This window comes from Protopterus annectens, chromosome 10.part0 (genome assembly GCF_019279795.1).
Source record: "Protopterus annectens isolate FY-2018-M chromosome 10.part0, PAN1.0, whole genome shotgun sequence".
NCBI lineage: Eukaryota > Metazoa > Chordata > Ceratodontiformes > Protopteridae > Protopterus > Protopterus annectens.
Window position 1 is genome coordinate 600,216,640 of NC_056744.1, and position 24,681 is coordinate 600,241,320.

At 42.5% G+C, this 24,681-nt stretch overlaps 1 protein-coding gene across 18 annotated transcripts in view; it reads right to left on the bottom strand.

Annotated features, from left to right (window-relative positions):
- Positions 1-24,681, bottom strand: part of PTPRF (protein tyrosine phosphatase receptor type F) — a 3,404,399-nt gene that overhangs the window by 3,363,574 nt on the left and 16,144 nt on the right. Inside the window, exon 2 of one of the 18 annotated variants that reach the window (XM_044085424.1) lies at positions 14,784-14,888. The exons of the other annotated variants lie outside the window; for them this stretch is intronic. The gene's annotated coding sequence lies outside the window, so the exon portion shown is untranslated. The remainder of the gene's footprint in view (positions 1-14,783; positions 14,889-24,681) is intronic. 18 annotated transcript variants of the gene reach the window in all.

The following is a 24,681-nucleotide window of genomic DNA, read 5'->3' on the forward strand; positions in this document are numbered from 1 at the left end:
GTATCGTCCTTGGTTTGTCCTGTTTGATCTTTAGTAACACCTTGAAGCGGAAAGGCATAAACTGATAGACTTTTCCAGGTGAAGGACAGGGCATCCACTTTCTAAGCTTGTTTGAGGGGAGTCCTTGTGCAGAATTTGTCCAATTGGTAGTTCTGGGGGGAAGCAAACGGGTCTATCTCTGGGGTCCTCCATTTGTTTAATCAACATGTTGAATGTCTTTGGTTCCAGTTTCCACTCGTTTGGGTCCATGAGATTTCTGCTTCGTTCATCTGCCAGTGTATTTAGCTTTCTTGGCAGGAATGGAGCCTGTAGGTGCACTTGGTAGCTCAAGGCTGTGTTCCACAGAGCCATGACTAGTCTGCAGAGAGGGTATGAGTGGGTTCCCTCCTGCTTGTTTATGTACCACATAACAGTGGTGTTGTCCGTCTTTACCATTAATTGTACTAGAAGAATGTGGTCCTTGAAGGCTGTCAGAGCATTCTGTACAGCTAACATTTCTTTTTGATTGATTGCAGGTGCATTTGACTTGGGTTCCATTTGAACCGAATGCACTTCCCTGCCAAATGAGCCCCCCATGCAGTCTGATGCGTCTGTTAGGGTTTGGGCGGCAGGGGGTAGAGTGAATGGCAGTCCCTTGTTTTGGTGGCAGGCCTCTGCCCACCAAAGAAACTATCTGTAGGCAAGGTATGATAGGAATCGTTGCTTCTAGATCCTGAGAATGTTGACACCATAGGCTTGTAGTTTCCTCATATGCAGTCTTGCATATGGAATTAGGAGAAAGCAGGAGGCCATGAACCCCAAGGCTTGCAGTATTTGTCTTGCAGATAGCAGGGTCTTTGTGGCCATTAGTTTGAAGTAGGCTGTCAAATGAACTTGTTTCTCTGGCATGAGGAAAGCCATCTGGGAAGTTGTGTTCAAGCTTGCTCCCAGGAATACAATTTGTTGGCAGGGTACAAGCGATTTCTTTTTGTTTATGGTGTACCCCAGAGAAGTTAGCACTTTTTGTACAAACGCCAGATGATTCAACAGTATGTCCTGGCTTTCTCACTGAAATTAGACAATCGTCCAGGTACAGGTATATTTGAATATTTCTTTGCCTGCAAAATGCAATGACTGGAGCTAGGCACTTTGTGAATACCCTGGGCGCAGTAGATAAGACAAAGGGCAGTGCAGAGAACTGATAGTGCATAAAGCCTGCTTTGAAGTGTAGGTATCTTCTGTAAGATTCCCTGATTGGGATGTGCAGATAGGCTTCCTTTAAATCCAGTGTTGCCAACCAGGCACCCTTGCCTAGCATAGGAAGCAACTGGTGAAGAGTTAGCATCTTGAATTTTGGGATCACCAAAAAAGTGTTTAAGATAGAGAGGTCCAGGACAGGACGCCAGGAGTCGTCTTTTCTGGGCACCAGGAAAAGTCTTGAGTAGAAACCTTGTCCCCTTTCCTCTTCTGGGACAGTTTGAATAGCCCTTATACTTAGAGAGAACTTGCTTTTGAGCCTCCGCCCATTGATTTGGGGGTAGATCTGGCCAACCTTTTGGTGTTGGTAAAGTGTGGAAGTGGAATCTGTATCCTTGGGAAACTAAAACCAATTTGTCCTGGGTAATGAGTTCCCAGTTTTCTGCCTGCAGAGCAATCTTTCCCCCTAAAGGAGCAGTCAGTTGAGAAGGGCTTGGAAGTTTTAAAGTAAAGTCATTGAGACAGTTTACCATGGGGGGAGTCTTGCTACTTCCTGCTTTGGAAGTGGGAGCCCCCCACTGCTTAGTCCTATGCGTACCTTGGGACTGAAGCCTGGGTGTTCTGCTGGTTCTGGGTTTGGACTGAAGGCCTGGAAGAGGCAGGAAAGGACCAATTCTTAGAGAGCCAATGCCTACTAAATATTGGAGGCTGTACTTGCAGGAAATCTTTAACAGTTTGTATAGATTTAGCTTTTTCCTCCATCTTTTTAAGTACTACTTCTGCTTTGTTGCCAAACAGGAGGTCCTGGTTTAAGGGAGCATCCAGCAATTTAGCTTTAAACATGATTTGGCAAAGATTGTTCCTTAAGCCAAGCATGCCTTCTAAGTACAGACCCAGTGACAGCAGCCCTGCAAGATGTCTCTAGTGAATCAAAACCACATTGCAAAGTATGCTTTCCAAGGTTTACAGGATTTAATGCATTCTGCTGAACATCTTTATTTTCAGCACAGTCAGGAGTCAACATCATTTTCTGTTTAAGCAATCCAATAACATGCTGCTGATACTTTAACATATGAAACTGGCAGTTTAAGGACCTAATGGCCAAGGTTGCAGACATGTATAGCTTCTTACTCCATCTATCCCGCACCCTGGAATCTCTATCAAAGGGAGTAGGATTTTTGGCAGTAGTAACCTTAATGCTCTTGGGTCCCTGTGAAATGGTCTCAGGATCCGCAGTAGGATTTTTAAAAAAAAAAAAAGAGGAACTTGTGAGAGTAAAGAACCCTGTAATATGTGTCTGGTTTTCTGGGAGCAGGAGGTAAGGAGTCAGGTGCCAAGATAGAATCCGAAAAGGCATCATCAACAATGTCCAGTACAGGGGGGGATAGCTAAAGGCCTGTGTTGGGGCAGGAGTAAGAAATCCCTAAGCCTCTTTTTAGAATCAGAGTAATCCTGGCTTACCCAGCAAAAATGCTTCCTAAGAGAATGCAATGATTCACAAAAAGAGAAATCCTATGGAGGGGAAGCAGAGGGAATAGAGTCCTCTGCATCAGAATCCTCATAGTTAGACAAAGATAAATCCTGGTCAGAGAAAACAGAAATTTCAGAATTCTGATCAGAAGAATCATAAGCAAATTCAGTCCTAGAGGGGGAAGGCTGGCCTCCCCTGATTAAAGTAATAAGGTATTCAGCAATTCTTATTTGTTTTTTTAGGCATAGAGGCCTGACCATGAGGTCTGGGCATCTGTTTTCTAGGCATGGATCGAATTTTAGGCCTTGAAGAAGAAGATGGCGTTGGTTTAATATGCAAGTCAGTAGGCCTGAATACACCCTCAGAAGTCGGTGCCTGCACAGTGGCTCTGGACCCATCCAAGGTAGAGACATCCGCAGGTTCCGAAGCATCTCGCAGCATACGAATGGGTCTCAATAGAGGCCTGCGAATCTGAAGTAGTGGGTATCAGAGGCTGCGAAAGCGCCTCAGAGTACCGGCGAACTGGCGACTAGTCCAAAATATAAAACACAAACTTGGAACCAGAACAAAAACCTTCCGAATGCTGCTGGTTAAAATAAAAATCCTTTAATGGATGAATGTCCAGGATACAAAACCACCATAAAAACACTGTTACTGTCGAGCGCTTTCATACACCCTCTTTGGTGAACTTCTTCAGAACAATTAAAAACAATTCAAATGCACTTGAATACCTACACAACATGATTGTCAATTAAATAATTACATACTCCTATAAAATTTAAGGGAACATACTTCTCACATTATATCACATAATGTTTCATCTTTAACAAAGGTGCTATAGAGCAACTATCATTTAAACCAGAGAGATATCAGACTAGAGGCATCCACCAATGTCCTATATAGACATATTCAAAAGAATAAAACACATATGGGTTCAAATTCTTTGTATTAGATTCTATACAAAAAGACATGCAGGGTAAAGTGACAAATTATAATTTAAATCTAAAGGAAACTAGATGGCAAATAATTGAGAGCAACAGTATACCCTGGTTTAAATGATAGTTGCTTTATAGCACCTTTGTTAAAGATGAAACATTATGTGATATAATGGGAGAAGTATGTTCCCTTAAATTTTATAGGAGTATGTAATTATTTAATTGACAATCATGTAGTGTAGGTATTTAAGAGCATTTGGATTGTTTTTAATTGTTCTGAAGAAGTTCACCTAAGAGGGTGTATGAAAGCGCTCAACAGTAACAGTGTTTTTATGGTAGTTTTGTATCCTGGACATTCATCCATTAAAGGGATTTTTATTTTAACCAGCAGCATTCGGAAGGTATTTTGAACTGGCGACTAGCTTAGAAGAAGCATCGGCGGCAGTTTTGGACCTAGGCGGTCTGTCTCAGTCTTTATCTTTGCGTTTTTTCGGAATAAATCTGTAGTCGGGTGGCTTACCAAAGCCATATCTGGGTAACTGAACCGAATACCAAAATATTTAGAAGTGTAAATATAGAGATGACGAATAGTTTGTTGTTTAAATAAGGCACAAATCCGACAGCGAAGTACATCGTGGTCAGGGCCTAGGCAAACAATACAGTACGAATGAAAATCTTTGAGGTATTTGCTTTTCACAAGAAATACAATTGACTTTTACTGACATCGGTTTAGAGCAAGAAAAAGTTTCCCCAATGGGGTACTTAGCTTTAGTTGAAGACTAAGGGTCTGAAACTCGAAAAACTAAAATTTCAGGAGTCGGCCAACCGGCACTTGCGAACTGCTTCTGCTTCGGGCACCGCACGTCAAGAAAGACTGATGTAATGTCATTGGCTGCATGCTTTATACCCCTGACTACCTGACGTCATGGAAGATGAGACAGCAACTGACGCAGGACCCAAGACTTATCAGGCCAACTGAGGGCTACTGCAAGCAGATAACCCAAATGTGATGACTGCAACAGTGAAACATGAAGAACATCTTACAGCCTTCAAAGCAGAGGAGCAGGAAGAATAAACTCACTTTCCTGGCCTATTCATGCAGAATGCAGAGTGGAAGTCTGCCTTAAGGCAACCATTGTAATAATGTAGTCCACCTCAACAGTATGTCAAATATATCCAGTTATTAGATGACCAGAGGTCCCTGTACAGCCTCTCTGGACAAGAAGCCACCACACTGGGATTCTTCCACTGTCTAAGTCACCAGCCAAACCATCTTACTGACTGGGAGGACCACCTCAGAGTGAGAGAAAGACCTTAGGAGATTGGAAAGCCAATTCCAAATTCTCCTAGAAGCATTTTTTTTTTTTTTTTACCAGAGATCCACCTCACCTTAACTCTGATTTTCGCTAAACATTACCAAAACTTGGTCTGGGGGAGGATGAAAAGGAAGCAACCCCCAATCCTAGTCTAAATCTGGTGCAAGAGGTTCCACAGAAGAATCAAGATTCCTCTTGCACCGTACCTTCTTTCCTGATCTCAGAGGGGAATATTCATGACAAGAAAGATGAACTCATTTGGAGAAAACCTCAAAATCTTGTTGAAACAGTCCTTCTGTCCTCCAAAGAAGTGGGGGCAGATGGCCAACAATGCAGTCACTTGAGGTCCAACAGTAAAGGTCATGATGGAAGTGTAGGCAGTGGGAGGTACAGGAAGGGAAGTCAGCATCACTGGTACTTGACTGACATCAGGTCCACTTCGGCTGCTAAGATCATCCTCAAGAAGTCAATGACTGGACTGCCCCTCGCCTTGGAGGTCAACACTCTAGTGCGACACCAAAGTCAGCATCAAAGGCAATGCCGAAAAGCTGATCTCAGGGATGGAATGTTCCCGCTCAAAAGGAAACAGAGACTGACTTCCACCTAAATGCATCAACTTCCCTCCTCCAATGTTGAAGGCAACAAGCTTAGAGATGTTAGGATTAATATCTCTACCAACATGGGAAGACTAGAGGTTGGGAGCTGTGGCTCTGAGATCAGAGCTACAGTTGACCCCCATGGACTTTGCAGGCAACACAAAAAGTACCACATATACTGTAGTGTTAAAAAGGCCTGCCACATTTTGCCTTAGTCCAACTTTGATACTGACCTACAGAAACTAAAGGTTTGATGATGTGGGATCTGAAGTTCAGGCTCAGCGTACTGGGTCAAGTTATGGGGTGTGGGGGACTCCTTAGCAAGTACAATTCCCAAGGGTTGGGGAAGAAACTAATCTTGGGTGTTTTACTCATAGGAACAGAGGAAGTCTCCCCACAAAATGAAGAGACTCACTATTATATTCTATGTGCCTGAGAAGAAGGAAAGGTTGAAAGGGAAACACTGAGAAGATATCACCACTAAAGCCTCCAGGAGTTAACCTTCACCTTCAAGTTCCAGCTGTCTTCCTTCTCTTATTTTGGTGGGTTTTACACTGACATAAATATTGCAACTCTAAGACATGTGCCTCAACCAAGCATTTGACACATTTAGAGAGTTATCTTCTGTGTGGGGTTTACATTTTCCACGACCAATTCTATAGTACTGCAAAGGAAATCTGAAAGTGGATCTTTATTCACACAGCCTGTGAAAGCTTTGCAATGGCAAGCTAAGTTCTGCAACTATTTATCCTCATTGTAGTGAGAATGAAACACCAAACCTATGTGATATGCAAGTCTGTACCAGTATCCAGATAAGGATAAAGTAAAGACTCTCACAGGGAAGAGACAGAGACCTTTTAAAGCTGAAAGGAAGAGCTACTAAGAAAATACTAGTACTGCTCATCGATTCTGGTGGAATAGCCAATGTGCACAGTGAAACAAAACCTAAGTAACAAAAAACAATCTTGAACTAAAGCACAATAAAACTATACGCTCCTGAACTGAAGCAAAATAAAACTATACTCTAAATGGATTAAACTGTTTTAGCACATATAGTGGAATAAACAGGGTTCAGGAAAATTACTTTCCATTATAAAAAGTACAAGTTATAGTATCAGGTAGTGCTCAAAGCCTGAACATAAATTTCACATCTGCAGAAATGCAGAAGTACTGTCTCCAAAGAAAGAAGTGGAATTCTGAACTAGGTCTTAAAAAGGACAAAGGCAAGAATAAAATGCTTAGGATTAACACTGGCAAATCAGGAGTAAGATACTTGCCGGATAGGGCATGGGCAAGTGGATTCCCAATTTGGTAAAGGTTTTTCCAATGGACAACATAGCATTAAAACACTGACACCTACTTTCAGCAAACATGATTTTAAGCTTTTTTTTTTGTTTGTTTTGCACCCCTACCTTGTGCCAACTCCACAGTCACAACAGTGGAGAATTAGCAAATATATGGTTTTGCTCCAAGTGGCTTTCAGCAATAAAGCTGTCACATTGTTGTCAATTCAGCAAACACCTTTTGGCACAAATACATATTCCCAAGCAAGGCACTGGGAACAGAGTTGGGCCACCGATAGCCATATCATCCTATCCCCCAGCCGACTCTAGAAACAACCAACTTTCTTATTCTGGTGGGGTTCCTAGAATGGATCACCACCTGTGCGAGTGCTGGTAAACACAAAAAGCTTCAAACATTTATTGACTGCGGTGTGAAGACAGCAGCCTTTGCTCCTTCACCAGGTGGTGCCTAGCATCAATAGCAACTCCTCCAGGAGAAGGAATGTTGTTGACTGGCCCCTGTCCACTTTTTGTTGACTGGCCCCTGTCCACTTTTACTCAGTTACCTATGACCAGTTTCTTAAGAATTATAATGCAAGTCAAATTCTCAAGGAGTCTGGGGTCCACATGCCAAAGGGATATAGCCAGGATTCCCAGAAAGGAGCTACAGGAGTATCAAAGGAGAGTGGGGACAAGCCGGATGGCCAGTGGTATACAGGGTGTGACCTGGGGAAAATTAAAAAAAAAAAAGAGTCAGGAGTAGGGCAAATAGTCACACACAAGATAAAGTCAGGGGAAAAGTAAAGTAAAGTACACTTGAAACAGCCTTTTTCTGCTATCAAGCCACCTTTCTAGGTTACTTCATCTTACAGCTGCCCAAGTAGTCAAACCCTTTCCTTCCTAAACAGAGTTCCACAAGACAGACACACAATGAAAAACTTTACTCACTTGATTCCAGTGTCCTTTAAGCAAACAATATTGCATTTACCTAGTTCAAGCTTGAATATAAACTGACAATATCCCAGCCTTCAGCAGTCAATTTAATAACACATAACTTTTAGTTATGTACTCACCATAACTTCAGATGTTTGGGATCCATCTCGCCTACATTCTGACTGATGGGTTCGGAGCCGATCCCTCGGCTCCGACTCGGCACGCTTATGCCAAAGAGTGAAGTCTCTTATTGGCTGAGCTTACTATATCCCAGGATGCACCACTACCAGTCCCCCAGATCTAGTTTGTCCGCATACATGCACACATGCACGCTCTGATTATATAACATCGTCAGATGAACAAGATAAAAACAGTAGAACTCAAACCGTTCAATCTCTTCTGATCTCCAAGGCAGGGGGAAGGAGGGTGGGTATTAGAATGTGGCGAGATGGATCCCAAACATCTGAAGTTATGGTGAGTACATAACTAAAAGATGTTATGTGATCCTATCTCCTACATTCTGACTGATGGGACAGCGTCCCTAGCACCTGAATCCTGGGTGGCTCACTGGAAAACACTCCTGAGTACCGTGGAACCAAATGATGCTCGTCCTTTAGATGCCACATCCAATTTATAGTGGGAAATGAAAGTGTGCGGATTGGACCAAGTAGCCGCAGCACAAATCTCCGATATAGCGAGCTTGGAATGAAAAGCTATAGAAGTAGCCATAGCTCTGGTAGAGTGAGCTTTGATAGATGTTGTAAGTTGCTTATTCGAAGAAGAATAAGCCTGAGTTATGCAATCTCTAATCCATTTGGAGATAGTAGCTTTTGTGATGGTTTTACCCAATTTATTGTCTGAGAAGGACACAAACAACTGGTCTGACTTACGAAGTTGCTGAGTCCTGTCTAAATAGAAGCGCAATTGCCTGTGAACATCCAATTTATGGAGAGTGTATTCTGCTTCATTGGAGAATTTTGGGAAGAAAACTGGTAGCTCTAGAGACTGTTGGAGACAGAGATTAGAACAGACCTTAGGGACAAAGGATGGATTAGGCCTAAGTGATACTCTATCCTTGTGGAAAATCAAGTACGGTGGTTTAATAGACAGGGCTTGAAGCTCTGAAACTCTTCTTGCAGAAGTAATTGCAACTAAGAAGGCAGTTTTCCAAGACAGATATTTTAACTCACATGTAGCAGCCAGTTCGAAAGGGGAAGATGTTAATGCACGAAGCACTAAATCTAGATCCCACGGAGGGGCAGTATGAAAAACTGGGGGTCTTAACAGACCCGCACCTTTAATGAAAGTTTTGCATAGTCTGCTGCTCATCAATGGAGGATCCATGGACTCGTGAAATTTAGAGATAGCCGCTAGTTGGACTTTAATAGTAGAGACAGAAGATCCTTGATTAAACAGGGATGTTAAGAATTTCAAAACCTCTGGGATAGGAGCAGTGATAGGGTCTAAGCCCCTGAGTTGAGCCCAGATAGCAAACCTCTTCCACTTACTGAGGTACAATTTCTTAGTGGTGGGTTTGTGGGCCGAAGATAAAATGTGAATAACTTCCGGGTCTAATGTGTGACTTCTGACTAAAGTCGGAAGTGGAGGAACCAAGCTGTCAACTTCAAGGAGTGAAGGGACTGGTGCTGTTGTCCCGACTGATGAATTAACAGGTCCGGAATTAGGTCTAAAGTCCACGGATCGTCCACCGCATGTTTCTTCAGGTAAGGAAACCATACCTGACGAGGCCAGTATGGGGCAATCAGTATCATTGCGGACCCCAATTGAGAAGCTTTTGAATGACTTTGGAGAGAAGTGGAATCGGAGGAAAGGCATAAAGTAGCCCTGTTGGCCAAGGTTGTGCTAGAGCATCCATAGCTGGTACTCCTGATGTGGAGTCAAGGAGAAGAACCTTTTGCACTTGGTGTTTAGTGGAGTTGCAAATAGGTCGCAGCACGGTGTCCCCCATCTCCGGAAAACCTGATCTGCTACTGTTTTGTTTAAGGACCACTCGTGAGGAGAGAGAATTGTCCTGCTTAATCTGTCTGCCAGTATATTCGATTTCCCCGGAATGTGGGTCGCTACCAAGAAACGGCTGGTAGCTACCGCCCATTCCCACACCCTCATGGCCTCTCTGCAAAGGGGTAAGATCTGGTCCCTCCTTGCTTGTTTAGGTACCAGACCACCGACATGTTGTCTGTGTGGATGGCGATTATGCCCTGAGGGGGAAACCTGTGTAAGGCCTGTAGGGATAGAAGTACCGCCCTCATCTCCAATACATTGATGTGGAGAAGAGTTTCGTCTGGAAGCCAGGATCCCTGAACTAACCTGCCCAGACAATGCTCACCCCACCCTGTCTGGGAGGCATCTGTCGTCAGGGTGACCACTGGAGAGGGAATAACAAAAGGACTTCCTTGATTTAGATTGGATGTTTGAAGCCACCAGCGAAGGTCCCGTTTGCATGTTTCTGTAATCATGATGGGATGATTGAGGGAAGGTCCTGAAAGGACCATTGAGTTGACAATAGCCACTGAAGAATCCTCATGTGCAATCTTGCCAGAGGAACTAAAAGAACCGTGGCAGACATTGAACCTAAAACTTGTAGAACCATCCTGGCTGGGGCTTTGGATCTTGAAATCAGAGCTTGAACTTGGCCCTGTAAAGTTTGGATCCTTTCGGCAGGAAGAAAAGCAGCATCAATTTTGAGTCTATCTCTGCTCCTATGAACCTTATGCTGAGAGGGCAGCAAGACAGACTTTGACCAATTGAATGTAATCCCCAGGGTAGCACCCAGGGAGATGGTGGCTTTGAGGTTGTCCATTAGTAGATGCCTGGTGGTGGCAGTCAGGAGCCAGTCGTCCAGATAGGGAAACACTTGGAATCCAAGACTTCTCAGGTGAGCCGTCACTACTGCCAAACACTTGGTGAACACCCTGGGGGCTGTGGTGAGACCAAAGGGCAGAGCACAAAATTGGTAATGACTGACTCCCAGGCTGAAGCGCAGATACCTCCTGGACGCCTGATGTATCGGTATGTGATAATAGGCATCCTTGAGGTCTATGGAGCACATCCAAACATCCTTCTCCAACAATGGGAGAATGGATTGTAACGTGACCATTCGGAATTTGGATTTCGTGACGGATTGGTTCAGTCTGCTGAGATCCAATATTGGTCTCAGGTCCCCTGTCTTTTATGGCACTAAAAAGAACCTGGAGTAATTTCCGGATCCGATCTGGTCTGTGGGGACCGGTTGGATGACTCCTTTTTCTAGCAGCTTTAAAGCTTCTGCGGCTGCAATTTCCCTTTGACTGGGTGGTGGGTCCGGGATTTTTTTGGACGGTGGGGGTGAGTATGTGAATGGGATGGTGTAACCTCCGGCAATGATCCGAAGCACCCATCTGTCCTGAGTGATTGACTCCAAGGCTTTTAGGTGCTTGGCAAAACGACACCCGACTGGCTCCAGAGCAGCACAGCCGGGCAATCCCTCATGATGTGTGGGAGGCTGAAGAGCCACGAAAGGACTCGCGGTCTCCAGAATTGCGGGGCCCTCTGCCGCCTCTGGGACGGCGTCTCCCAGAAAAATTTCCCCGTCCTCTGCCTCTGGAAGGGGAATCTTCCTGCTGTTGAGGAAAACTTACGTGATTTACGGAACCACATCTTCCCCCCTCCTTTAGCCTTGGGATAAGGCCGAAAGGGAGTGGAATAACGGGCACCTACGGCAGATAAAGTTTTTCCCTCTTGCTCACAGCGGGTAAGGGTGTCTTTAACCTTAGGTCCAAACAAAGAGGACCCATCAAAGGGAGCGTCGGCGAAGGAAGACTTGAAGGCCTCCGCAAACTGACACAAGCGGAGCCAGGCTTGTCTCCGTAGAGCCACGCCTGTGCCTGCCGCTCTACCCGCCCCTTCGGCCGCATAGGAAATGAGCCTCATGGACGAGTTAGAAATTGACGTAAGGATAGCCAACTGAGAGCTAACCGACTGGGCTAGCTGCTCAGGTAGGTTACCAGAGTGGGAATCTGACAGCTCCTTGACCAGATCCCTCTGAAGCCTGGTAAAATGTGCCAAATAATTCAGAGACCTTAAAGTAAAGGCCGCTGAAGTCAGGGTGCGCTTCCCGTACCTGTCCATGCTCCTAGACTCCTTATTAGGAGGATGGACGGACGTTGAAGCCTCTGCCACGTCCTGTTGTGTAGCAGATGCCACCACCATGGCATCTACAGCCACGCCTTTAGTGAGGAACTCCTTCTCGGGTGGGGCAGACAAAAATTTATTAGGGCGAAGGGACTGGTTCCACGGTATCTGGATGTTCCCACGCCCTTCGACAAACCAAATCCAGAAGCTCGTCGAAGGGCGGAGACACCCAGGAGGCGGAGGGCTGAGCCCCAAAGGCCTTGAGGAGCACTGACTCATCCGCAGAGGGGGGTTTGGATATCCAGCCGCCTCGTTGTTTGAGGATCTCTAAGATGTCTGCAAATGAGACATCATCCGAGGACGACTTCGGGGACCCCACTGCATCATCAAGATCAGTGTCCGATGTAATAGACTCGGGGGAGTCCACGTGCTTCCTCTTGCACGATCTCTTCCTTGGGGGTTCCTCCGAAGACAACTCCGAAGAACCCTCAGGAAGAGGGGAACCCCCAATGGGGGTAACCTCAGGCCCAGGGGCTCCGCTGCCTATGGACAGGTGAACTGCCAAAGACCCAGTCTCCACGCCCAGGGAAGGTGCCAGTAAAGCCGGAGAGATGGCCAAAGAAGACTTGGCCAAGGCACTCCTCATAGCTCTGAAAGCCGGACCCCCAGAATCCTGGGAGTGTCCGGTCCCCGGAGCCATGATAGCCGATGGAAGTCCCGCAGCCGAAGCACCGAGAGGGAGACTTGGAACCGAAAGCATAGGTCCCGAAACATCACCCCCCGGGTCCAGCCGAAGAAGTCCGTGTACCAAACTCGGACCCGAAGGCCCGGGTTGGAGTAAGGGTCGGAGCCGACCCTAAGATCTCCACCGGCTCCAACAGCACCTGCTCCGACGGAGCCGAAGCGGTCGGAGGAGGAATAGCAATGGGATGGGCCTGGGCTATCGGCTCCGAAGCCAACTGGGTCGGAGCCGAAACAAATTTTTGGAAGACTGGGGACTGGAACAGTCTTTGGAGCACCCTGTCTATATCTGAATCCGACATCCTCGAAGACCGAGAGGATACTGAACGAGTTCGAGATGGCCTCTCCAACGGCCCCAAAGGGCTAGGGGACCGGCTCCGAGGTGACCCGATGACTATCGGCGCCGAAGGAATACCCACACTAGATTCCATCGGTGCCGAGGTGGACTTCGGCGCCGAGGAGGAAGTGTCTGAGCTGGCAACCCTTGTCGGCTCCGAGACCAGTGGAGCCCGCGAAGGTGACCCGCCTCGATGCCCCAGCCATCGGCTCCGAAACCAGAGGAGTCGAGACTGGTGGCATCGAGGCAGACCGTTCCGCCCTCGGCTCCGAAGTCCTTGGAGCCGAAGGAGAAGCCTGCCTATGTCTTTTGGCGGTCGGATCCGACGGACTGGTCGGAGCCGACGCCTTTTTCTTTTTAGCCGGAGAAGGAGAGGATGCCAAGGCTTCTTCAAAGGAAGGTTTTATTAACCCTTTAAGAATCAGTTTATTTTTCCTCTCCTGGAGGACCCTTGAGGAAAAAGCGTGACACACACTGCATGACTCCTGTAAGTGTTTTGCACCCAAACAATACACACAGAGCGAGTGATCGTCTGTGATAGACATTTTGAAATTGCATTTGGTGCATTTTTTAAAGCCCGAAGGCCTAGGATTTTGAGACATTATGGCAAAAAAATCAGTAACCTTGACAGAAAAATACACTTACTTTCTGTTTACTGACACTACCTACTAATAGGTTTACAGTTATCGCTTAGGTAAAGAAAGCGTCACAAAATATTAAGGGTACTTTGAAACCCTGTAAGGTTTTAAGAGGGTTGAATGACCGGGAAGGCCCTAAGATGAAGGAGGCCTAAACCAAACTCAACCCAATCACACAACAAGGTCTTTTCACAAACTCCAAACACACACAAAAGTGAAGAATAGCCGTTAAAACAGCTTTTTATAAGAACAGCAAAATTCTGACAGAAAAAAGTTAGTAAAAAGTTAGTAAATTTACTACTCAGCTCAGCCAGCTCGAGACCACGTCTTCGCAGATTAGCGGCAAACGAGATCTGGGGGACTGGTAGTGGTGCATCCTGGGATATAGTAAGCTCAGCCAATAAGAGACTTCGCTCTTTGGCATAAGCGTGCCGAGTCGGAGCTGAGGGATCGGCTCCGAACCCATCAGTCAGAATGTAGGCGAGATAGGATCACATAACATCCCTACCATAGCAACCTCATCAGAAGTCTGTACTACATAGGCCACCTCACGTGTTCAACCAATTTCCATACAAGTCAATGCTGTACTAAAATCAAGCATACATCACATAACCAGTGCAATTCATACAGAAAAAATGCTTATGTACCCAAAGGTGGTAGGCAAGGCAAGCACAGTTTTTAAACTAGCCAGTAGGGAAGAAAACGGCACACACAGTTTTGGGCTAATAAACAATTTAAGAGACCATTTAATCAGCAGATCAAAACGATCAATGGCAGTCATAGCAGAGGATCTTGTCCTCTCACATGCAGTTGGCTTCTATGCATGGGAGGAAACCAAGTATATGATTCAGCAATACAACATGCCCAGTTACAGATATGCATCAAGGCTGCTGCTCTTTCAGATATTACAAAGTGAGACTTTATCAATACATTAAGACTGTTTTGGAAGACATAGCTGCATAAAAGGAGGCATGTCTTGCGAACAGTGACAGGTGGTAACCCATGTGTGTATGCGAGAAAGTGAAAAGAGAGGAGCTACTAATAGTTACTCTGCAAGTTAAAAAGCAGACTTCTGAAGTTCTAACTGTACTACCTATATTTCACAAGCAACCTACTGGCACTTTTTAAATTTTAAAAACCTGCTGAATTTATCACTATTACATGACGTTCAAGTTCTATTAACACATCACCAGTTCTATTCTGCGAGACACCTGCTGAGACTGTACCTGCATTTGGGGTTGCACTGTCCTGATCCAAGGGCTGCTGAAACAGTAATACACTGCTTAGCAATATGCATGGGTCCAATTAAGTGCAACCAATGGTAAAACCACCTAAGAAAGAAAGAAAATGAGTTAAGTGTAGTGAGTAGAACATTTTTTTCAGACTACTGTAATACATCTTGATGTGCTTCTAATACTGCAACTTATAAGAACAGATTACAAAAGAATAATTATGTTCTGCATAATAAATACCTCCTTAGTGCAGAGAATCTTTTAGTTTAACAGCTCTCAACCATGGGAAATTAGTCCTTTTCAAGAGTGAAGTAACTAGGCACGTATTTCAGCCCTGGAGAAAAGTGCTTGATGAATTGCCTTACCTTCAAATCAATGCTGCTGGCTCCTCTCAGAATAGTAACAAGGGTTAGCCAGAACTTACTAGCTCATATGGCTTTACTTCACAGACTTTAGAAAGTGAGGAAAATGAACAAGAGCGAAAGAAAAAGACTGCTGAAAGACATTAACAGCAGCAGTCAAGGTGCAGGATTTGAAACAACACCTTAAATTCACAACCTGGACAGCCCAACCACACTCTATAACCAAGGCACCACAGGATTAATTATCTTTTGGCAAGGGGTATTATTTTGTTTTGTGATAATAAAGTTATCACAGCGGGTCTGCCAATAACATTAACACTTTATGCAACATTGACTCAAAACACAGGAAAAAATATGAGATAAAGAATAGTATTTTATGTTTATCTGTTACTGGAAAGTGAAATGCTGAGAAAGATTCTTTTAAACCACTTGACTTCAGCTCAGTTAAGTACTGCTAGCTGTGTCATTCAACAGTCAATATTTACAGCATTTCTATAGAACACTGTCCGTACACTGGTCTATGGCAGTATCGGTGTTGCAAAGACAGGAAGAAATAAACAAGGGGACCACCAATGGTCCATAAATACCAACTTTGAGAAAAGGCTTGAGTCTAGGGAACTTTAAAACCTTGCTCAGTTTGGCACATCTATGCAACTGAAAGCTAAAGATAAGCCAAGCTAATTATGACTAAATGAAAGACTTATTCTTGACCAAACCAGTCAGAGTAGTGTTGAAAATTAAAGAACTGTGACAACCTGCCTTTGTATGGACATGACTCCCTCAGTCTCCATCACAATCACTGCCAAGCAAGACTAAATCACAAAAACACTGCTGGCCTGTCCAGCTATGCTGTGCTGAACAAACCCATCCCATTATCATTCTCTTTATCATCTTAGCACCTTGTGCCATTCACTGGAAGCAAGCATATTTTTATGGAAGGTGCAAAATGCCAAAAGGCATGCAAGTTCAGTGAAATGTGAGGCCTTAAAAGACAAAAGCATTGATAAAAGCATTAACAGGCTGTTTTTCTGGCAGGAAAACACACACACACACACACACACACACACACACACACACACACACACACACACACACACACCTGTGTATACATATATGAAGAAGACTGATATTTACTTACTGGACAAGGAAGCTAGTTACAAATTACCTGTTTTAGACATTGCCTACATCCACAGGCAAACAAACTGCAGGCAATATTCACTGTATACATTTTATGTACACTTGTTGAAAACTTTTCCTTATTTATAAATAATGTCAACATATATATACTGCTCAAACAGCTGTTATAATACAGAACTGCCAAAATACTGCAATTAGGAATATATAATGGTGCACTGTAAACACTTCTTCTTTCGGCTTTTCCCGGTTAGGGGTCGCCACAGCGGATCACCTGTCCGCTCATGATTGGCAGTGGAGTTTTATGGTGTTGAGTTGCCAGCCCGGCGCCCAACCTTCCACAGAAGGCACACGCACGCACACACTCACGCCTATGGCCAATTTAGAGTGTTCAATCCACCTACAGCATGTCTTTGGGATGTGGGAGGAAACCGGAGCACCTGGAGGAAACCCATGCAACCACAGGGAGGACATGCAGACTTCACACAGAAGGCACCCCCAGATGAGGATTGAACCAGAGAACCTCTTGCTGTAAACAGTGATAACCTCAATAATCCACTGTGTGTGTGCGCATTTTACACACACAGAACTTATTGAAGCACACTGTGTTGGTTCTCAGAGTGGTATGTCAAAAAGATGCGAATCTGACAGAAAAGAATGTAAATAAGGCTGCTGTAAATAATAGATATAAAAACTATTGTGGTAAACCTTTGTAAAGGAAACCATTATTTTAAACAGAGCTATTCTGTTAAGAAAGTCAGGAAGTTACTCTATTACAGACAGTTCTGCCAGATTTGCTGGTTAATGAAGCCAATCAGTTGTATATAAAAATATACCAGCTGAGACTGACCGTTGTTGGCCCTTCCTCACAGGGGATTAGCTGACCAGAGCACGTTTCTGTATGAAATACTACAGAGTAAATGGGAACTGGAGGGCAACACCAGAAGAAACCTGGACATGTAAGACTTGTTTTAATAATGCACTTGAGTATACAAATTAAAAAGGCTTCTATTTTGGCAACTAATATGCAAGACTATATTAAAAGAAACTGAGAAACTGGAAGTTCTTGATGAATAGAACGACAAGCAATGAAAACGTTTCTAGCCCCTTTAGTTTTATATACAAGTCAAGCATATTTTTAATCAACAAGAATACAAGTTGTAGGCTGCAATTAATAAACTGTTGATGTAATTTTTTGGGAAGGGGAAAATGGCGAGAGTTAAGCGGGATTAATAACACACAGAACATATTTGCAAAAGTAGCAGAAAGTATTTTAAGAACTACGCTAACAGGAATGGAAAAAGGAGACTTTACCCTAACTTGCAGTCATCCCTATATTAAAAGTAGGGAAGAAGGAACTGGTATTCACTGGAGAAGGCATGCAAATGAACCATTGGGAGTAAATAACTAGAAAGAAAATGTTACGATGCGGGATGAGGCCAAGCAGAAATTAGGACTACAGGCTACATTCCGTATCAAAGACGGACAATAGAGCACAGGCAAAGACAAAGGGATAAAGGATAGTTAAACAAAAAACAGCTCTCACAGTGCTTATATTGGGAGTCTAGAACAGAACTGGATGGTAAAAAAAGGGATAATTGGTAGGGAATAAAAAACACTGCATGATAACTACATGCTGAGAAGAAAAGAATGGAAAGGTAATATACAAAATGAACAATGGAAGGACATATCTGTCGCTTAGCTGGGAGCAGCAAAGTCCAGAAGGCAGCAACAAACTTCTAAATCACATTGCAACATCCCATGTAAAGAAAAACCTTGACATACCCAGAAGGGGGAGGAGTCTGTTTTCTATTTCATCCAAGACTTCAGATCTAAACGTACTGCCTTTTTGCTAGACGTCATACATCAATGATTATAGTTTACTTTTAGAGGTGAAACTTGCAATCTTCCAACATATAACGCTACACTGACAAAATTATTTTGCTTGTATACAGTTCATGAAAATGTTCATCCTGTTATTATGCAGCATGGATACCCAGGTCTCTCATGTGAAAAGGCCATTTGTCCTAGGGAAGACTACTTAACTGCTACTGGTTTCAGGGAGAAGAAGAATCCAGCCATGACTATGTCCCAGATGAGTAGAGGCCCATGAGATGGAGTAGTATAAGAGTCAGCCCAAGGAGTACAGAAAGGGTCTGTTGCTACAGGATATGGAACAGACCAGTAGGGTGGGAGAGACCTCTCCTAGAAATATGTTAATTAAATGTTGACTCTACCAGCATAAAAGCTGGAAACCTAGTTGCAATGCCAAAAGCCCAAGTTCAGTTCAAAAGAAGAAACAGTCTGGTTCTCAAAGGGGTATGTGTGGAAGCATGCACACATCAGGGGAAGGGGGTGGATACTCTGCAGCGATGCACTGCTTACATCAGCCATTAGATGGTGGAAGTTAGAGCTGAATTGAAAAGCACCCCAGAGAGTTTGTTCCAATATGATGTAAGCTGCTGATGGTGTAGGCACCATGTACTTCCTGGCTGGGGACATGCAGGTATGGCCTCCATTTGACTTCAGTCTGGGAGGCAAGCAGAGTAACCTGAGCTAGGGGACAGGGGCACCCATACCCCAGGGGCAGAAGTAGAGGATAGTATGTGGGCATGGATGCAAAACACCCCAAGGCTGCCTGGATGGCAGCCTACTAAACAGCCACTTTACCTATTAAAATAGTGTAATCTCATTTTGTATTTAAATTTACTTCTGTTTAACAACCATTTGCAAACCCACTTCTTTACCCTCTACTTAATCACCAGCACCCCTCCAACATGCTATTCACAACCCTGTGCATCTACACTGCCCCATCCTTTATCTTTCCCATACTTAAGTTTGTTAACTGTAATTGCCCTTTCTAAAAACCTTACTGTGCAAAATTAGGTAAACTATTACAATTTCTTCTAACTTATGATCAAATCTCGGTATAATACTAGTAACAGTGCTGCTTGTAAAACAGATAAACCTGCAAAAATGACAGAAACTGTCTAGAAGTGCCTGCCTGACATGAAAGCAAAGCACTACAAAGCACAAACTAACATTCACTGCAAAAAGTCACTCACACATTAAATTTCTACAAATTTCACTGGAGAACCCATCAGATATTCAGGGTTTTGCAAACAGCGAACTTCCTTGTAAGGAAAGGCTAACATTAACCTATTTTTAATCATTCACTATTAACAGTACAATATGGTTTTGCTCAAAATCACTGGAAATTCATGTCTGGCAGCTTACTAGAGAGGATTTCAAAAGGTACTGGAACATCAAGGTCTGGCATCTTATTAGAGAATATCTAATCTACAAGTTGAACAGTTTCATTTGCATACTGAGAGATAAAGCAGCTTAATAGAGTGATTTTAAATGACGCCAGAAAAGAAGAACTTTGTGTATTGTGTGCTCTTCCATGGCAGGATATCCTATTAGTTAAGACTACAACAGTGAAACATAAAGACCATCAAAATGTGAAAAAAAACACTGCAGATCACAAGACAAAATTATTTATTAATACTACAAAAATTATACACAGTAAGCAGATTTCAATATAAAACAGAATGGGCGAGACTGCTCATAACGACACCGTCATACCTCTCAACCAAGACATCTGGAAAAAAGCCTAAAACAATGGTGGGACCAAGTCCCAGAAACAGGGAGATTTTACATATTACTCTTATAAACTTAGAAAGTTGCAAGAACAAGATTTGGGTTAGCATGTATTTTACAAAGGAAACTTAAATGTCTTTTATAAGTGACTGCAATCCTCTGTGATTTGCCAGAAAAAACACAACTTTTTATGAAGAATGGACCCAAAATATCATGCAAAAATCTCACATTCTACAAAAATCTGGACAGCTGAAAAGGTATACACTAAGTGTACCATCTCCACTAGAAGAATAAATATTCTTGTATGGCAAGAATATACAACCAAGGTCCCTGGAGGCATGCCCAGTCTTATTCGGCAAGTGACCACTACACATCCCGAAAACTTAAAAACTACAATACAAATGCCACAATCAAAAGACAGCTTACATAAAGACTCAAGGTATATAAAAGCTAGGCTCTTGGGATACCAAGGGTTCACATGGCTAGTTTAACTGGCAAGAGGGAAAAAAATGAAAATGGCACTGACAATATTTTATTTATATTTGTTTACCAGGATAGTCCATGGGCCAAGGGGAATCTATTCTCAGTGGAGGCCAGAGGAGAAAAGCTCCATAAACAAAGTACAAGTATTAAATATGCGATAACAAAAATGTAAACCATAGTACAAATTCAATACAGCAGCATACAGTGGAGAACTAAAAGACAGTACGATCTGATCAACATGTAGCAGTACCCTGTCAGACAACGTACATGTACAACATAGTACAAAGTACCATATGTGGAGAACCAGAAGGTACAAGAATACAGTTTCTGGAAATGATGGTTTGTTAGAGACTTGATCAGCTTATGAATGAACTGATAACCTACTCATAACTAATTTAGCTTCTCTTAATTCTGTATACTACATCACTGGGTGAAATGGTGTTACCGACATCAAGACTGCAACACGACTAAGTGAAATCTATATTTTATTCACAGCATCATCATAGGACAATCCTTCTCCATTATCTAATTATACTTTCTGGCCTGCTGCCTGTTTAATGTATGCTTAACAATTATTGATGATAAAAGACTGAAAAGTGGTACATCAGACAAAAAACGGCATCTGGTCTTCAAAGAGCATCAAAAAAGCATTTAAATAGGAAGTGCCTTCAGGTTCTGGACTTTTACTGGAGTTGACAGATCAAGTCGTTATTACAGTGATGTTAAAGCTGTGGAACAGCTATGGAACACTTAGATTTATCATTAGCTCCTTCAAAGTCCATTACAGCTAAATGGAAACAAATGAAAGAGAAAAGTACAAAGCATGCAGAATGGCTCTAAAAATAAAATGTTGTAAACCTCATACAAATCCACAGTTAAAGCCATATCTCAAACTCTTGAGAGAACACACTCCATCTCTCACTCTCTCTTTTTATATAGAGTGTGTGAGTGCGTGTGCATCTGTTTACACATGTACCATAATACCACACTCCTTTCCAGACCAGTTTTACCTCTGGCCTTGTAAATCAATCTTTTGCTAAACTTTACTGTCAACTTTACTTTCTTTGGAAAGGATTCAATTTTAGAGCAGGTCTGGCTGCCGGACATTCCCTATTCTTTGTCAGAGTTAAAGCTTCCCCTGGCATCTACATTTTGTCCTGTATCGCTGGAACCACTTCTAATTCAACATTAGCAAATTTGTTTTTCTTCTAACAGTTCTGATCCTGAGCTATCCGAAAGGTCCTTCAATGTAAGATTAACATTTTTCACCTTCCCATATCCTAAATATGTCACTGCCCTTCCTCACTAAAGAAAGATTAAAAGATTTCTGACATTTCTGTCTGCAGTACATTACTTTTCAAGCAATAAAAAATTACCCAGGGTGGCCCTCAAGGGTTTATCTCACAACCCTCTTTTGTAAACAATTCCAGACATCCACTCCCTTCAAATAATACTATAAGGTAATTTACAGGTCTACTTCAACTCATGTTACCATTAAGAAACAGTTTACAACAAGACCTTAACATTAAAAAAAAAAAAAAAAAATGGCTAGATTTTCACAACCTTACCATTAGTTGCACACAAAGAAAAAAAGGTCTATGCTCTTTGACACACCTCTGATGTTTACTAAAATTAACTCTACTTGTGCTGCATGTCTCAACCAAAACACACCTTCCGAACAGTAGTACCATACTACAGATATCAAGTTATCTGGTTAGTTACAAGTCTGAATTTCTAGCACCATATCCAGGTCACTGCAGCCAAAGTCAACATACTTCTGGGTGTGGACAATATCCCATTTCCTCAGAACCACCACCCCAGCAACCTCCCTTTCCCCTCAACTAAAAATGTAGACATTACAAATCTCTTCCGACATTTGTCGATTCACACTATCGCCTAAAAGACAATACCACTGCCTTACCCACTCAAAAGCGAAATGGTTTCCCTTAAATAACTACTCTTCTATAAGACTCACTTTCATTCAAACTCATCACTGATAAAAAGCACCCATTATTTCACACTAAAGATCCCAGACAGACTCCTATCACACAAACTCATATACCTGTCCAACTCCACACCAAACTTCCTTCACCAGCCTAAAAAGCACAGGAATTACATTCTCCTTAATTGCTCCAAAAATATGGGAAGCCACTCTAGAAAACAAAATCAATTTCTTCATTCTGCAATTTCCAAAAAAATGCAGAACTTTTCCTTATTATAATCAGAATGCAAATGCTTCCACAACAGCACCATCACCTAATTTTACACATTTCTAACACCATTTTCTTAAACCTTCACTGCTATTTCCCCACACCTCTCACTTTTTTCCTACCTCTTTCTTCAAAAAAGACTTGCTGCTCTAACTAGAGACTTATTCAGCTAATGCAACTAATTAACAATCCCAATGACCAAAGATTACTTCTTTGATAAATACCTTTTGGCCAGTAGTTACACATGATGTTAGTCTAATCTGTTTTGTGATTGTATAAAATTGAGAGACTCCATCCATCCATCCATCCTCAACCCCCTTTCCCCATTCTGCACATGGTGTCGGGGTGTGACTTCAGCACTAACAATCATCTCGAGCCAAGGTTTAAACCGCCAGGTGGCTAGCCCTGCCGCGGTATGAGAATGCATGTACAGATTTTATTCATTTCATCTTCAATGCATACCAAGGGCAAAGCCTGAAAATGGTCCATCAAAATCATTGCTCCACCCCAGTCAAAATAACAAATACAACTATATAAAAATGTTAGGAGCAGTGCGTCTCAAACAATAAGACCTCCCTCCCTGAGAAGGCTCGTTTTACAGAAGGTGCAAGTAAATCAGAAAATTGTACTTCAAATTTAACTGTTCACATGGTCTCAAGATAAAAAAATAATGCTAGTATTCTCTACAAATAAATAAGTAAAATAAAATAATAATTATATCACCTTAAAAACAAAGAAGCCTAGCATAAATCTCAAACAAGGAAAAAAAACCTCAATACACGGTCGTAAACAAAATAGTTCACATGATGCTTCTAACACAAACTGTTACTCTGTGCAAGTTAATTACAGCTAAACAGCATTAATTACTACAATAATGCCACTGCTGCCTGAAATAAATTTATGTTCCTCTGTCCAAGCAGAAAAAAGCATCTCAAAAAAATAATAATGATAACAATAGCAGAACAGTTGTTTAGGCTCCTCAGATCCTCTTATTTACACGTGAACTGCAGAGTCAGTACAACTGTGACAGACTCCATAAAACAAATATGTGACATTTGTGCACGAACTACTGTGGGAGGCCAAAAAGAATGACCAGCATATAAAACTCTACTTAATGCAACAGATGACTAAACGATTTACTACTGTACAACTCAAAGATTGTGTCACTTAAAAAAACACTTCACCTAATTGACAAATTTCATTTCTGAAAAGACTTCCATACCTGCAATATTGCATGTGTGTGTATCTACAAATATATTTTCATACATACATATGTATATACACACGTACATGTACACATGCCACACACATGTATACATATACATGTAAATACATTTAGATACACATACATACATTATACAACACACAAGGGAACATGGAGAATGTATAGTCATTTAGAAGAAAACTCAATTATGGCAGTAGAACAAAAGGGCAATAAAAGAAAGTCATATGGAACAAAGGATCATTTGTTGTTAAAGTCATAGTGGAGAACTGTAAAAAGGGGAAGAATCTTAGTATGGCATAGACTGACTACAAACAGGCATTTAATAGTATCCCATATTCATGGATAAAAGACTGCTTGGAAATGTATAGGATACACCCTACACTGATCGAATATATTGCAGTTACCATGAAACAGTGGCAGACCACTTTGCAATTAAGCTATGATAAAGGACAAATCATCATCCCAGGGATAAAAATTCAAAGGGTGATATTCCAGGGTGACTCTCGTCACTGCTGCTATTCTGCCTTGCCCTTAGCTCACTAAGCTGTCTACTTAATAGCTTACGCCATGGCTATAACATGGCGCCTAGAAAACAAAGTATAAAGACTTATCTTCTCTTTGTTGATGATTTAAAACTGTAGAGCTCATCAGATGAGGTACTGAAAGCACAACTGCAAGTTGTCAAAACTTTCAGATGACATAAGAATGTCATTTAATCTTGACAAATGTGCAAAAGCAACCTTTAAAAGCAAGAAAACTGCAGCATCAGGAAAACAGTCTGAGACAAGAATGGGATATAAAAGAACTTGAGCAAGAGGGAGTATATAAATATTTGGGAACTGATGAAGGAACAATAAAACATGAACAAATGCAAA